Consider the following 14,794-nt stretch of genomic DNA (forward strand, 5'->3'; position numbering starts at 1 on the left):
CAATTGAGTTCCGGGGGTCACTTATGAGTCCAGTGCTATGGAATGTAAATAAGATTGGTGAAACTGTAAAGGTTCAATTCTGCATTTGTTTTATACTGAAGACATGGGAGACAAGGAATTCAGGATTAAAACCTAATTTTGAACATCTTCATATCATCTGTGACTTATAACTTATAGTACTTTAGATTCTACAATTTTTATTTTTCAAATTCAGATGTAGGTGGACATTGAAATGCAACCTGTGTTTTTTTTGTTTTTTGTTTTAGTATGGTTGATAGCAATTAAAAACGTATTGTAAATGACATATTAAGTATCCCTACAGTGGTGCTGGAACAACTTGTATAGTGTGGGTCCTGAGAGTCACTGATGAAGTGAGCTGTAGCTCACGAAAGCTTATGCTCAAATAAATTTGTTAGTCTCTAAGGTGCCACAAGTACTCCTTTTCTGTTTGCGGATACAGACTAACACGGCTGCTACTCTGAACCAAACTGTAAACCCTGTATATGATGGAAATCACTTCAATCCAGGGGGTGCAGCAGCACCCTTAATTCCAGTACCTATGAATCACCATGCACAAGGAAGAGTTTATTATGTGTGCTTTATTTCTTATGATCCAGTTACCTCAAAGAAAAATGTGTCTCAAATTATGCTCCCTCCTCTGCTCTTTGTCAAAAAGGCTTCTCTATTGTTAAGACAGTTAACTTGCAGTGGTATCATCGGTAATTGAGATGACACATTCTTGAAGACATGCTATGTATCTACAGTAGCTAATGTATCTGTTTAACATGTTATTGCTAGTGAAGTTCTGACAACATAAAAATGAAATAAACCAGAAAAATGAAGATACTATATTTAAAATGTTCTTTTTCCCACCGTCCCCTAAATGTAATGTTTCCTCATCATCAGAGTCAGCAGTAGACCTTTATGGCCTTAATCTACTGGTAATAGAGTTTAGAGAAAGCGATTGTGATCAGATTCAGAGAAGCAGTGAAACAATTGCCTCATCTACTTTTTATCTCAGGACTGCCCTAGCCTGTGTCATGAGCCAAACTGGTCCTCAGCTGCCCCTGAATGAGGGAGGTGCATACTATCTCTTGTCAGCCTAGCGTGAATGCAGCTTAATGTCTGCAGAACTGAGCTTCCCTCAGATGGCACAGTATGTACTCCACTCTACTGCTAGCCAGCTCTGCCACTGGAAGAGTGGTGCTAAGGCCTCTCCACATCCTTTGCAAAGACTAGTGCCTTCAGAATTCTTGTATTTCCTGAATGGGGAGTTCTGTTGTGTGCCTATTTTGCTAATCCATGTAGAGGCTGGGCACAGTCTATCCCAAACTCCTTTATGCTCTCTAATAAAACTAAAATCCAGTAGAAAGGCAATGAGGTCTTTAGGGTAGAAAGGATAAGATAAAAATATATAGAGCCAGATCCTTTGCTGGTGTAAACTGGTGCTGCTCCATTGACACCAATGGATTCAGTTATTCAACTGAAGTATATGGAAATACTTTGGTTTAACCGGCTGAGGATCTGATTCATGATTTTGTTTTCCAAGCAGAAGGATTAGCTAGTGGCATTTCTTTATTACCACTATCATTGTTCTTGATGTTTCTTCTACTTTGGTTATTTTCATAAAACACTATAAATGTTTTTGAATGAACCTTCTTTTAAACATTACACTGTGCATTAGGGCTCATGAACATATAGGATCTATTAACGATTCAAATTCCTTTTAAAAATTAATCTCACTAATCTAGTTATAAAATAATACTCTACAGATGATTATAATGGCTTTATGCATGTACACATATATATTCAGTTCCTTAAATATACAGAGGGGATAATTATACATAAATTGATACATAAAGAACCAGATAAATAAATAGTTAAGGAAATTGGGTCCACGTCCTGCATATGCATTCTACCTGCACTTAGGGTATTGGTGTTACTTTGAACTGGTACTGATGTAAGCAGAATTTAGCTCATGGTAAGGTAAATTCTTTGCTGATAATATATCTGTAGCATGTGGCATCCAGAGAAATGGATCTTTTCCATTGTTATAACAAGTCATTCTCCAAATGAAATTGAAACAGGGAGATAATCAAAAGGCAGAACCACAGCTGTGTTTAGTAAATGGATAATCCAAGAAGGAAGCTGTTTACTTGAATTCTCATCCTATTGTCCTATAAAAAATTATCCCAACCAGCTGACAATCTCGACATTTGGCTTCTGAGTACGGAAATCAAGGAAAAGGGGAAAAAAGAAAATGGAAAGATTTGTCACTATAAAATTACAACTACATGTCAGAGAAAAATGGAGGATGCTAAGAAACAATTTATTTTCTCAACTTATGTTTCAATTTTTTTAAAAAGACATAGCTTATTAGCTTTATTCATCAGTACTGCTTGTTATCTGAGCAAGGTCAAAATATATCACGTGGTTTTATTCATCTTTAAAATATATACTTTTTCATACCAGTAAATGTAATTCCAGAAATTGAGAGACTTATGGCAATGATTAGAACCATCGAATCATAGAACATCAGGGTTGGAAGGGATCTCAACATATTATTATTCAAACTGGAAATGTGTTGCCTTCTACCTATAAGGTTTTCTGTTAAAGGATCTAGGGCTAAATGTCCCCAAATCCATAAGCAGTTGTGTCTACAGATCAGAATCTGTGAGTGTGCTTGTTTCCCCTTTGGTTTTCAAAAAGCAACCCAAAATGTTCAGAAATAAGGAGATGCATCTGCCAGAAAACGTGGATGAAATTGGTGGGGGAGGGTAATCAAAAAAGAAATGTGCAGAGCTCTGCACATTTGCTATGTGGCCAGTAGCTGTTTGTGCCAATGACATTGTAAAGCATGTGGATGTATAGGACTAGGTGGGTCAGACAGAAATAGGGGCCCCAATATGGAGTAGCAAGATTTAGTCACAGAAGACTTTACAGCTGTTATACACATGTTCTATATAATATTACCGGTTCTGTTCCATCCTGAGTATCCGAACGCCATACTGTCATTATCCTGCCTTCCTGTAGTGCATTAACCAATATGACTAACATCTGCCATGGAGAGAAATGAGAGATGAGATCAAATTTCACATGACAGATGTTAGTTACATGGCTTATAGCACTACTGGCAGTGCTCATATACTGCAGTGGAAAGAGCAGTACAAGGATTCTATAAGTAGAAGTTACCTGATGTTATCCTCTTGGCTCTCCCCAGGGAGCATCTCCTTTCACTGCCAATAGTAAGATGGAGTCTGGACCCCCAGTGAATAGAGAGCAAATAGAAGGTAGACTTGAAAGGAAAGATAAGCAAAAGAGCTGAGACTGACTTGTCATCTGTCCTGGTCTCTTTCCTTTCTACCCTCCCTGAGATCTGCCCACATTCAGTAGGTTGCTCTCAGTTCCACTGCTTGGTAGAAAAGTATCAACTGACGCAACATAGCAAACACGCACATGCAGGGCAGTTACCAAAACTGTGATGATTTGTATTAAACAGCAAGGCGCACAGCAAAAGCAATGGGACATCCTTTTCTGTTGACTGGTTTTAGGCTGGCCAGAGACCAGTCGAGAGATTCATCCCTACCCGCTACTATCATCGGGGTTTAAGATTGCCCAAAATAAAAACCAACAAGTGAGTGTAGGAGTAAAACTCAGGTATGTTTATTAGAAACAAGATAAGTAAAGGGGGTATGCTATAAAGGACTCCCAACACAGGTAAGCAAGATAAACAGGTAAAGGTGACACTATAACTATACTGACTGTGACCAAAAAGGGTTTACTCCCTTCCCAAGGTGGGTCCCAGGTAAGGGGTATGGAAGACTTAAAAGGTCTCTACCATTTCTTGCAGCTTGTGCCTGGAGCCTCCTGACCTCACAACACAGATCAGCTCTGGAACCGACCAGCTAACTCAGCAGGGTGAGGAGTGGACCTCAGCAACAGGTAGATGATAACTCTGCTTGATGCAGGTGATTCTTCTTTCTTCTTCCCTGTGTCATCGTGGGTGCAAGTAAGATCCAGGTGAGAGGATGGCAGCTAGCAGTGTGTAAAATCCTCCCACAACCCTAAGGCGCAGTGCTCTGGCTTATGCACCTGAGTAGAACACATTGCTGTGGTCCAGCACTCTGCCACTCAGCTGGGCAGCAGCTTCCCTCTGATGTGCTAACCTTTATATGCCCTGCTGTTACTGTGCAAATCACATGTCACATGGTTGCCTGCCTTTCGGTAGAAAGGGCAGGAAACTATACCAGAGGAGGGGGAAGAAGGCCAGCCAAGATGGATTCCTAGTTGTTGTTGCCAGAAATTCAAGATGGCATGTGGGCATTAATGCCAAAACAGAAATTCAGAAAATTCTCCCCCTACATTTCCATAAGATGATGTGGAAGGTCATGAATGGAGTGAACCAGGAGTGGGTCATCAAAAGAGCCATGTTATTCATAGGGCAGGGAATTGTGCAGTAGTCCTGTGCTCTAGCTGTTGGCAATGGATTTCACCTGCCGACTTCCTCTGCACTCACCCATACAGAGCCCAATTACTAGGGCTTTATTTAGGTGGTGTGTATTTCACCTAGAGAAGGGAAGAGACCAAGAGAAGAAGAACAGGAGAGAATCCATGTGGCAAACCTGTATCTCAGGCAGCTTCATCAACCTCACGTATATGGTACTTTGATGCTGCAATGAAAAACAAAACCACAGACAGAATACAACATAGAGACAAACATTATAACATCTCTCCTTCTCTCCCCACCAAGTAATAGAATACCATATGCTGGACTAGTGGCTAGGGACCTAGCCTGGGAGTCCTTAGACCTAGGTTTTAATTCTGGGTCTATTACTAATAGGTTGTCCAGACAGCAAGTGTGAAAAATCAGGATGGGGGTGGGGGGTAATAGGAGCCTATATAAGAAAAATACCCCAGAATCGGTACTGTCCCTATAAAATCAGGACATCTGGTTACCCTCACTACTAATCTGCTGTGTAACTCTATATGAGTTACTCTGCCTCTTTCACCTCCTGCCCATTGCCGATCTTCACTGTAAACTCTTCGTAGCAGGGACTGTTTCTCACTGTGTATAGCAGAATGGGGCCCTGATCCTGGATGGGGTCTTTAAATATGGCTGTAATATAAATTAATGTACAATAATCATTTTCCAATTCTAGACACAATCTCACTCTCATCGAGGCTGTCTGCTGCACTTGGTATTAACGTATGATGCTAATTGCCATCAAAATTGGACTGATATTATGTGAAAGGTGAAATGCCAGGCACTAGTTTCTACTTGCAGGTGAATAATAATGTTGCCTATTCCCCATCCAATAATCCAATCTCCTAATTACCTGCAGGTCAGGGGCCTGATTCTGCTCTTATTCAAACCAGTTTTATACCAGTCTGATTTCATCGATGGAAGTGGAGTTATTCCTGTTTGACTCTAGTTTAAGTGAGAGGTGGAGAAGGTTCCCAGTGTGCAGGAGCTAGGCAATTAGTCTGGAACAGTGCTTCTCAAACTGTGGGTCGGGACCGCAAAGTGGGTCATGACCCCCTTTGAATGGGGTTGCCAGGGTTGGTTTAAACTTTCTGGGATCTGGGGCTGAAGTCCAAACCCCACTGCCCTGGGCCAAAGCTAAAGCCTGAGGGCTTCAACCCTGGGCTGCAGGGCTCAGGTTGTAGGCCCCCTGCCTGGGGCTGAAGCCTTTGATCTTCAGCTTTGGCCCCCTGCCCAGAGTGGTGGGACTCGGGCTTTTTCCCCCGCCACCCGGGGCAGTGAGGCATGGGTGGACTCGGGCTTCGGTCCCCGCTCCTGGGGTCGTGAAGTAATTTTTATTGGCAGAAGGGAGTCACAGTGCAATGAAGTTTGAGAACCCTGGTTTGGAACAAACATGTTGCCTTGGTGGCACTGCAGTGCAGAGGGCCTGGTGTTTGCTCAATGAAATTAGAATGATACAGTAGATTGGCTTGGCAGAGACTTCTAGAGGGCCATCTAGCCTGTGAACCTGCAACATGGCAGGATATGACACTGGTCTCCCATAATCTGTGTGGAAAACTTGCATGAGAAAGGGATGTGGGGAAGTGTGGCAGAGTGCCTCTCTTTGCACAGAGCCAAGAAGTACAGTGGTGGCACTTAAAAACTTGTCATTTGCTTTAGATAATTAAATAAGATTTGCATTTGCAGAAGTTAGCCTCAGTACCTGCAATATTCAAAGTACTGTAATGAACATTCTGGCTCATTACTGGGAATGGTTACCACCCAGATCAGTAGTCAGCCAGTAGATTGGTCCATAATCCTTTTAGCACAGGAAAGGTAGGTGTTGCCAGAGGTGAGAGGGAACTGGCACAGGAAGTAAGTAGCTAGAGGATATGTGGGTGGGAAGAAGTAGAAGGTGAAAGGGAGCAGTCTGGGAGTTGATTGTGGAGAGAAGGCTGAGCAGCTTGGGAGCTGCGTCCGAAAGCCTGAGAACTGAGCTACAACACTTGGGAGCAGCATGTAGTTGGGGAGAGGTTAGGAGAAATGTGAAAATGGATTCAAACAAGATGAACAAGAGAACTGAACTCTGGCCAGGGGATCTGCAGGCCAGTGCATGATTTTCTCATGGAAAAGTATCCCTGACACTTGGCTTGAGCAGCCTCACCTTTAGGGTCTGGGTTGGAAACTGGAATTTAGTTTGTTTACAGAAACTCTTAAAGAAATTGTACCTGGGATAATTGCACTTTTCTTTCCGGAAGCCCTATAAAGGAGTCCTTTGTTTTGTCACCAGAATCTGTGAGTATCTATGGGAACCCCCTGAGGTTGAAAATCTGAAAAGCCTACCACTTGGCACACCCCCAGCATTTCCCTGTAAGCATGTTGTACACTCAACACAAGAGGACTTGTTTATGCCAGCACGCACAGTGACTCCCTGCAGTGGGGCCGGTTATGGTACTTTCTGCAGTAACACAGGAAAGTGCAAGACAATGCTGCTGATACTGAAGTAATGGTATCTATTTGTCTTAGGTAAAATTGCAAGTTGTCAGTACCTCAACCTCCATTAATGTTCTTCCAAGAGAAGCAGAGCTTGAAAGATGTGTTAAACATTTTTTGCTGCACTGTAAAATGTCTTAGCTCCCATTTAATTTTCTTCATGATTATTTACAATAAAGCAACTTTCATCTGTCCATAAATCCTTACCTGGTACATTCTTCTTCCAAATTGCTTTATTAATCCTTAGTTGTTATTAATTAGAAATGGCACAAACAGCACAATCATTTCCTTAACTCTGCCTGACAGCTGGGCTTTAGTAGAGTACAAAGCGTGACTTTGGTTACTGGAATTTATTTTTCTCTTGCATTAACTATGTCGCATGGCAGTGCCAGCCATGAAAAGGAGAAAATATTTTCAATGTGTCATTTTTAACTGTAGAGACAATGCTTTATTATAACTATAATGGATCAGGATCCATGGTCGGTGCTTAAATAATGCAGACAGTCAAAACAGCTTTGTATTCACAGTTTCAGAGTAGCAGCTGTGTTAGTCTGTATTTGCAAAAAGAAAAGGAGTACTTGTGGCACCTTAGAGACTAACAAATTTATCTGAGCATAAGCTTTCATGAGCTACAGCTCAGTTCATCGGATGCATTCAGTGGAAAATATAGTGGGGAGATTTATATACACAGTGAACATGAAACAATGGGTGTTACCATATACACTGTAAGGAGAAAGAAAAGGAGTACTTGTGGCACCTTAGAGACTAACAAATTTATTAGAGCATAAGCTTTCGTGAGCTACAGCTCACTTCATCAGATGCATCGGAAATGCATCCGATGAAGTGAGCTGTAGCTCACGAAAGCTTATGCTCTAATAAATTTGTTAGTCTCTAAGGTGCCACAAGTACTCCTTTTCTTTTTGCGAATACAGACTAACATGGCTGCTACTCTGAAAACTGTAAGGAGAGTGATCAGGTAAGGTGAGCTATTACCAGCAGGAGAGCGGGGGAGGGGGAGAACCTTTTGTAGTGATAATCAAGGTGGGCCATTTCCAGCAGTTGACAAGAACGTCTGAGACTGCTGAATTGGAATTCATTTGCAAACTGGATACAATTAACTTAGGCTTGAATAGAGACTGGGAGTGGATGGGTCATTACACAAAGTAAAACTATTTCCCCATGTTTATCCCACCCCTCCCATTCCCCACTGTTCCTCAGACGTTCTTGTCAACTGCTGGAAATGGCCCACCTTGATTATCACTACAAAATGTCACGTCCCGCCCCGTGCTCCTGCTGGTAATAGCTCACCTTACCTGATCACTCTCGTTACAGTGTGTATGGTAACACCCATTGTTTCATGTTCTCTGTGTATATAAATCTTCCCACTGTATTTTCCACTGAATGCATTCGATGAAGTGAGCTGTAGCTCACAAAAGCTTATGCTCAAATAAATTTGTTAGTCTCTAAGGTGCCACAAGTGCTCCTTTTCTTTGTATTCACAATTACTCAGCTTTTCCTCTTCGCAATCTCTTCCTTCGCTATCAGTTTGCCCCTCTGCTGCAGACTAAATTGGTCCTTCTCCACTGATATATATACCCACTGCTTAGACCATGTGTGTGACACAAATCAAACCATTTCCCTGCACTGGCTATTGATCTGGCAGGATGTGCACACTTAAAATTGCAAGATCTTGGATAACTGCTTAGTTCAGAGAGAACCCTCTCTTTCTCTTGACTGCTTCTCTTGATCATGTTCAGTGCACTTACTAACAATGCTCAGTCTGCTTCATTTTAGTCATCTACCTTGGGTCTAGTTGCTGATCTGAAAGGCTTGCAAATAACTAGTGAGGATTAATGATGTGGAGTAGCTTTTCACTGCTGTGTCTTAATTGTAACTTGACCCTGTGGAAATGGTGATAATACTATAGGAAACTATATTTGAAATCTTTGCATTGGAACTGGAGTCCTGATTGAACTTCTGTGGCATCCTTTTTCCTCTGAACAACACATTGTTTTTATTACTTCTAATGATCAGCTTCATCTGATCAGTTAGTAGTAGTGTGAAAATTTAACTGATTTGCCAACCCTCAGTACTCACTTCTACTCTCACAGCTGTCATAAATCATGCTTCAAAACACAGAACAATTATAGGATTCAATGTTGTTCTCTGTCCAAATTCTTCATAAAGCTAGGCACAGAGACTTGAAAATGCCACCACTTTCTGCAGCAAAGAATATGTTTTATAATTGGATCTTGGCTTTTTCTAACACAGTTTGGACAAGGGATATCAAATTGTACTAAAATATAGAAAATTGTTAATTAGAAATGGAAAATGAAAGAAATATGACCCAAGAATTAAGAGAATGCTCTAATGAAAGAGTTCTACTAGAATGTTATAAAAAGAGGTTTGTTCTAATGGAATCTTCTTGATCATTCAGAGTAGTGAATACTGAGGGAATGGAAAGCATCATGGGCAGCGGGCGAACATCCTCTTCGGGGAGGCTAGCCCCGGCCCCGCCGATTCTGTCCAAGGATCCACTCCACACCTGCCAGAGCTCCAAGCGCCTCCTGCGGCCAGAGCTTTGAGCTTCCTCCTGGCTGGAGCCACGAGCCCCCTTCTCCATGGGCGAAGGAGTCCTGGATGGCCTGTCCCAGCCATCCCAGCTGGCCCAAGCCACCCCAGCTGGCCCTAGCTGCCCAAGCTGTGCTAGCTGGCCCAACCACCGGGCTGGACCAACTTGCTGGATCAACCCTCAGGCCTGTCCAAGCACCAGCCCGAGCCTCCCTTGGCCCTCCCAGCTCCTGGCCACTGGCTAGCCAGAGCCCTGAGCTCCAGGCCACTGGCTGGAGCTGAGTCCCCGCCAGCTTTAGGGAAGGGGGGGGGTGAAGGTAGGGCCTTGGGGCGGAGCATGGACAGAGCTGTGGCCTGGGTTAGTGGAGGTTTAGCATCCCCGGCCTTGGATACCTGCCGTCCAGGGAAAGTATATGTTAGGAAAGGGCACATACAGACGTGGATAGATGGTCAAGCAGCACACGAAGTAGATGCAGATAAAGGGCATGTGGGAAGATTAGGAGAACAAGGAAGAGAAAAAGAGATGTGGGAGAGAGTGGTGTGGTCTAGTGGTCTGGAAGTATGGTTTCCTGGTTTAAATTGGGTTTAGGAGTAGAATCTTTTTGGATGAAACATTTGTTGCTCAAAAATGCATAATGAAGTTGGCTGAGCATTTTGTGAATTTCTGTCAAATTTGCCAAATTATTTTGGTTGGAAAAAAAATTAGAAAAAGTCAAAATTACTTTTTGATTTGAAGTTTCCTTCAATTTTATTTTATTAAAAAGGTAAAAAACCCTCAAAAAAGAAACAAAACATTTCATTTTGGATTGGGTAAAATGTTAGTTTGACCAAAATGAACCTTTTTTAACTTGTTTGTTTTGCTAAAAAAAAAATGTGTTTCAGGTCTATCTGAAACAAAAATGTTTTTCAGTTTTGTGGTTTGGCCACCAAAGTGAAAAATTAGTTCTTTGCATAACTCTACTCAACAGATTTCATCTCTACCCCAAACTTCCTATGTGATGATAGGTAAATTGCTTAACTCAGAGCTTAAGCTTTGTGTCCCTAAAAGATGGACACTAATAGTTTCATAGCTCTGTTGGGTGGATTGAAGATAAATTAATTAATGCTTCTGAGGTGTTCAAATGCTAAGGTCAGGGAGCCTGAGTAAGTACATCGACCAATAGCCCAGTTCTTCAAATGTGCGATTATGATCCATCAAATAATTTATTTATGATCTTTTAAAAATCTGCATTTAATTTATTCACTAATAAATCTGTCACCCTTTGGTCAGATCTACCTCTGTGGTTTTGGGAAAGTAATCTCCTTAAAACCTGCCTCTTCTGTGAGCCCTACAAATCATTACTGTCTGGTTGTGATTAAGTAATTGGCATGCCTAAATTTCCATTTTTCTGCTATATTTGTTCAGTTTTTTACCTCTTCCTCCCAACCTCACTCACTGTTATCCATTTTGTCCATCTATTGTGTCCTGTCTGACCAGCGGATTGTGTGTTCTCTGAGGCAGGGACTGTATTCTTTGTTATTTGTGTATACAACACTTAGCACAGTGGGCCCTGACCCATGACTGGGATTTTAGGTGCTAATTTAACACAAATAAATAACAATAACGATAAATAATACTGTCAAGGTTCCTTCTCCACTCTGAACTCTAGGATACAGATGTGGGAACCTGCATGAAAACCTCCTAAGCTTACTTTTGCCAGCTTAGGTTAAAACTTCCACAATGTACAAACTATTTTACCCTTTGCCTTGGACTTCCATTGCCACCACAAAACGTTTGACTGGTTACTGGGAAAGCATTGTTTGGAAATGTCTTTCCCCCCAAAATCCTCACCAAAACCTTGCACCCCCCTTGATAAAGGCTTGATAAAAATCCTCACCGATTTGCATAGGTGATCACAGACCCAAACCCTTGGATCTTAAGAACAATGAAAAAAACATTCAATTTCTTACAAAAAGAATTTTAATATAAGAAAAGGTAAAAAGAATCACCTCTGTAAAATCAGGATGGTAAATAGCATACAGGGTAATTAGATTCAAAATATAGAGAATCCCTCTAGGCAAAACCTTAAGTTACAAAAAGACACAAAGACAGGAATATCCATTCTATTCAGCACAGCTTAATTTTCTCAGCCATTTAAAGAAATCATAATCTAATGCGTATCTAGCTAGATTACTTACTAAATTCTAAGACTCCATTCCTGTTCTGTCCCCAGCAAAAGCATCACACAGACAGACCGACCCTTTGTTTCTCCCTCCCTCCAGCTTCGAAAGTATCTTGTCTCCTCATTGGTCATTGTGGTCAAGTGCCAGCGAGGTTATCCTAGCTTCTTAACCCTTTACAGGTGAAAGGGTTTTTCCTCTGGCCAGGAGGGATTTTAAAGGTGTTTACCCTTCCCTTTATTTTTATGACAAATACTAATACATATAATAACCTTATAGCCCCATTTCTCTCTCTCTAAAATGGGGCCAACATCTCAGGTTGGGTTTGTGAAGATTAAATAGATAATGCTAGTAAAGTGACTTGAAATTGTTCATAAAATTCCCTTTCAATACATGATGGAACTCAGTAAAAGATTTTGCAAACTGGGAATGAGTCTTAGATTTTCAGCCAATTACTACTGAGACAACAGTTGGAAACAGTTTTTTTCCCCCTTGTATTATTGAATCCACCTCCAGCTACATAGAGAAGAGTATCTTCTTTCTACATACAGCATTATATTGCACACTGTCAACTGCCAGAAACACTTAACTTCATGCTGAAACTGTTTTATTTCTACACAGTTCCTCTCTTGGAATGTGCTGCTGTTAAAAGAAAGGACAAGTAAGACAGTTGAAGGTTACACTTGCACGGCACCACAAAATCTGGAATCTTTTCAATTATAAATAGTGAATTCTATGAAACAGCTGCAACACTTTTCTGAATTCTTTGTTTTTGACTGCTTTCCCTTCATGCCTTGAGCACCAAAAGGATTAATTCCGAGTAGTTATTTAAATATAGTAACTCGCTAAAAATCCTCTGTCAAGATCAGAGAAAAGGGATTAGGATTAATCAGATTTTTTTTCCCTTATAGAGACTCCTGTACGTCAAGAAACAAGAATTAACACTATATGGATGGCAGCACTGTATTATATTTTTATCAGTGCCGACAAATGTTTTCCTTTTAAAATATAGGCAAAGATTTATCTACAACTTTTGTTTGTAGGTGCCATGCAAATGACTAAGAATGGCACTAAATAGCTCACTTCCAAAACCATCTGTGTTCCTCTTTTACCAGCATGTAGAACAGGACTGTCTTTCACTCTGTTTGTATAGTGACTAGCACAGGGTGGCTCCCAATCTCAGTCAGATTCTACCCAACCCACCTTCCTTAGGTGCCCTCATAATTCAAATCATTAATAAAAATAATACTTTCTGGTCACTCATAGGTGCAACCCTTATGTGGCAGATGAGGTTCAGTACTTTTTAAAGGATGATCATACCTGCAGATGGTCCCTTAAAACCACCGTCACCCTTTGGATACTGATTGGTTAAAAATATTTCATATTGTATCTTTTACTCCTGAAAAATGGATTCTGGTGGCGCTATTCTGACAGAATAATTGTTGTTGTATTCAAATCATAGACATTTAGATAACCTGCATGTGTGTATGAAAACTGGGGCTCACTAAAAATAAATTCTGTTTTGTGAAAAAAATCAAGTTTTTAAAGTGTTTTCGCATCAGAGTCGATTTTTTTGTGGTGTGTGAGAGAAAAAACATGATGGAGAGAGTAAGCTCCCCCTGAATAGCCAATAGCCCAGTGGTTGGGGTATTCATGGGGGGATGGAGGACACCCAGGTACAAACTGCTGCTCTTTCTGATTTGGAGTAGGGACTTGAACCTTGGTCTCCCACCTCCCAGGTGAAGGGGCTATTCCAGGTGCTCTCTAGTTCTGACCAGAAATAACCATTGGGCTACTCTATACTCTCTTTGGTTTTGACCAGAAATCCCATATGTGGGATTCCCTTTGAGACATTTTCCATTGAGCTTTTCCAGAACACCTGGCCAGGTTCTGGGAGAACACTCCATCCAGTTCTCTGGGACCCCCAAAAACTCACTTCGACTCTAGCTCATCACTCAGGTTACCTTATTAGGCATGTAACGGCACTTTGCCCACACTGGGTAGGCCCAGACGAGGAGGTTTAGGTACAGGGTGACACCAGAATTCCAATTCATGTCGCTCACCACACAGTTTAGCTACAAAAGATGTATATATACTACTTACATGTAAATACCAAATCATGTTGCAGACTGTGTAAAGCAAGCTTATCAGTTCAGAGTGTATCTTCCTACTTTGTTTACTATGAAAATACCCACAGTAGTTAGTTCCCAAGGGAACTGTTTTTGAAACTGATATGTTTCTGTGAAAAGTTTTGATTTTGACAAATCAGCATTTTCTGAGGAAAAGACGTTCGGTTGGAAAATTCCAGTCCAGCTCTAGTGAAAATAGATATTTTGATGAAGGATAATGTAGACTCATTGGGCTAGGTCATGGCAGATACGCCACACCACTTCATGAGGAGCATGGGGAGATTGCTCCTCAGGCAGGCTGGAGCATGTTAGGCAAATGCAGATTGTGTGGGCAGAATATTTTGCCCATGCTGCCCGACCCTGCCAATGCAGCATTGGGTGCACAATGTTATAGACCAGGAAAAAATGGTCAGTGTTCTGTTAAATTTCACCTGTTCTTTCTGCTGTTTTTCACTGGCTCATTCTGTGACTATGGCCCCTTATGCCATTATGACCAGTGGAGACAACATTATGACAGAAACCTTGGATTAGCACTGAAAAGAAAACTGCTATGTTCAGTTAAACCATGTAGCATCTTCTTTTTATAATTCTCATTTTTAATGTAACTTTTTTAATTCATACTTGTTTTTCTCAGCTTTTATAAGATGTTTATTACATTCTGGCTACTTTTTTCTCCTTTATCCTTTATCTTGGATCTGCTTTAGCACTTTCCATATGTTTTAGATGCTAGTTTGAAGCTGCTATGAACATTTATTACAGCCAGGCTCCAGGGGGGTGGGTTTCAGTATTACTTCTGATAATCCCTCAATCGTCATGTTTTGGTTTTAAAAGATAGAAATCTAAAAGCACCCCTGACTTTGTTTGGTAGATCTGTAGGAATAGTGAGTATTTTATACTTTCTGGGCCAGAGTCTCAGCTATACTGATTTACACCAGTTGAGAAGCCGACTTTTTTTAAAATTTAACCCAGTCGTTCATGC

At 41.1% G+C, this 14,794-nt stretch overlaps 1 long non-coding RNA gene across 1 annotated transcript in view; it reads left to right on the forward strand.

The window, feature by feature from the left end:
* Positions 1 to 14,794, forward strand: part of LOC122458995 — a 76,438-nt gene that overhangs the window by 39,307 nt on the left and 22,337 nt on the right. The window contains exon 3 of the long non-coding RNA XR_006279393.1: positions 3,851 to 3,942. This is a non-coding gene — a long non-coding RNA (uncharacterized LOC122458995). The remainder of the gene's footprint in view (positions 1 to 3,850; positions 3,943 to 14,794) is intronic.

The sequence above is a fragment of the Dermochelys coriacea genome, chromosome 2 (assembly GCF_009764565.3).
Source record: "Dermochelys coriacea isolate rDerCor1 chromosome 2, rDerCor1.pri.v4, whole genome shotgun sequence".
Lineage (NCBI taxonomy): Eukaryota > Metazoa > Chordata > Testudines > Dermochelyidae > Dermochelys > Dermochelys coriacea.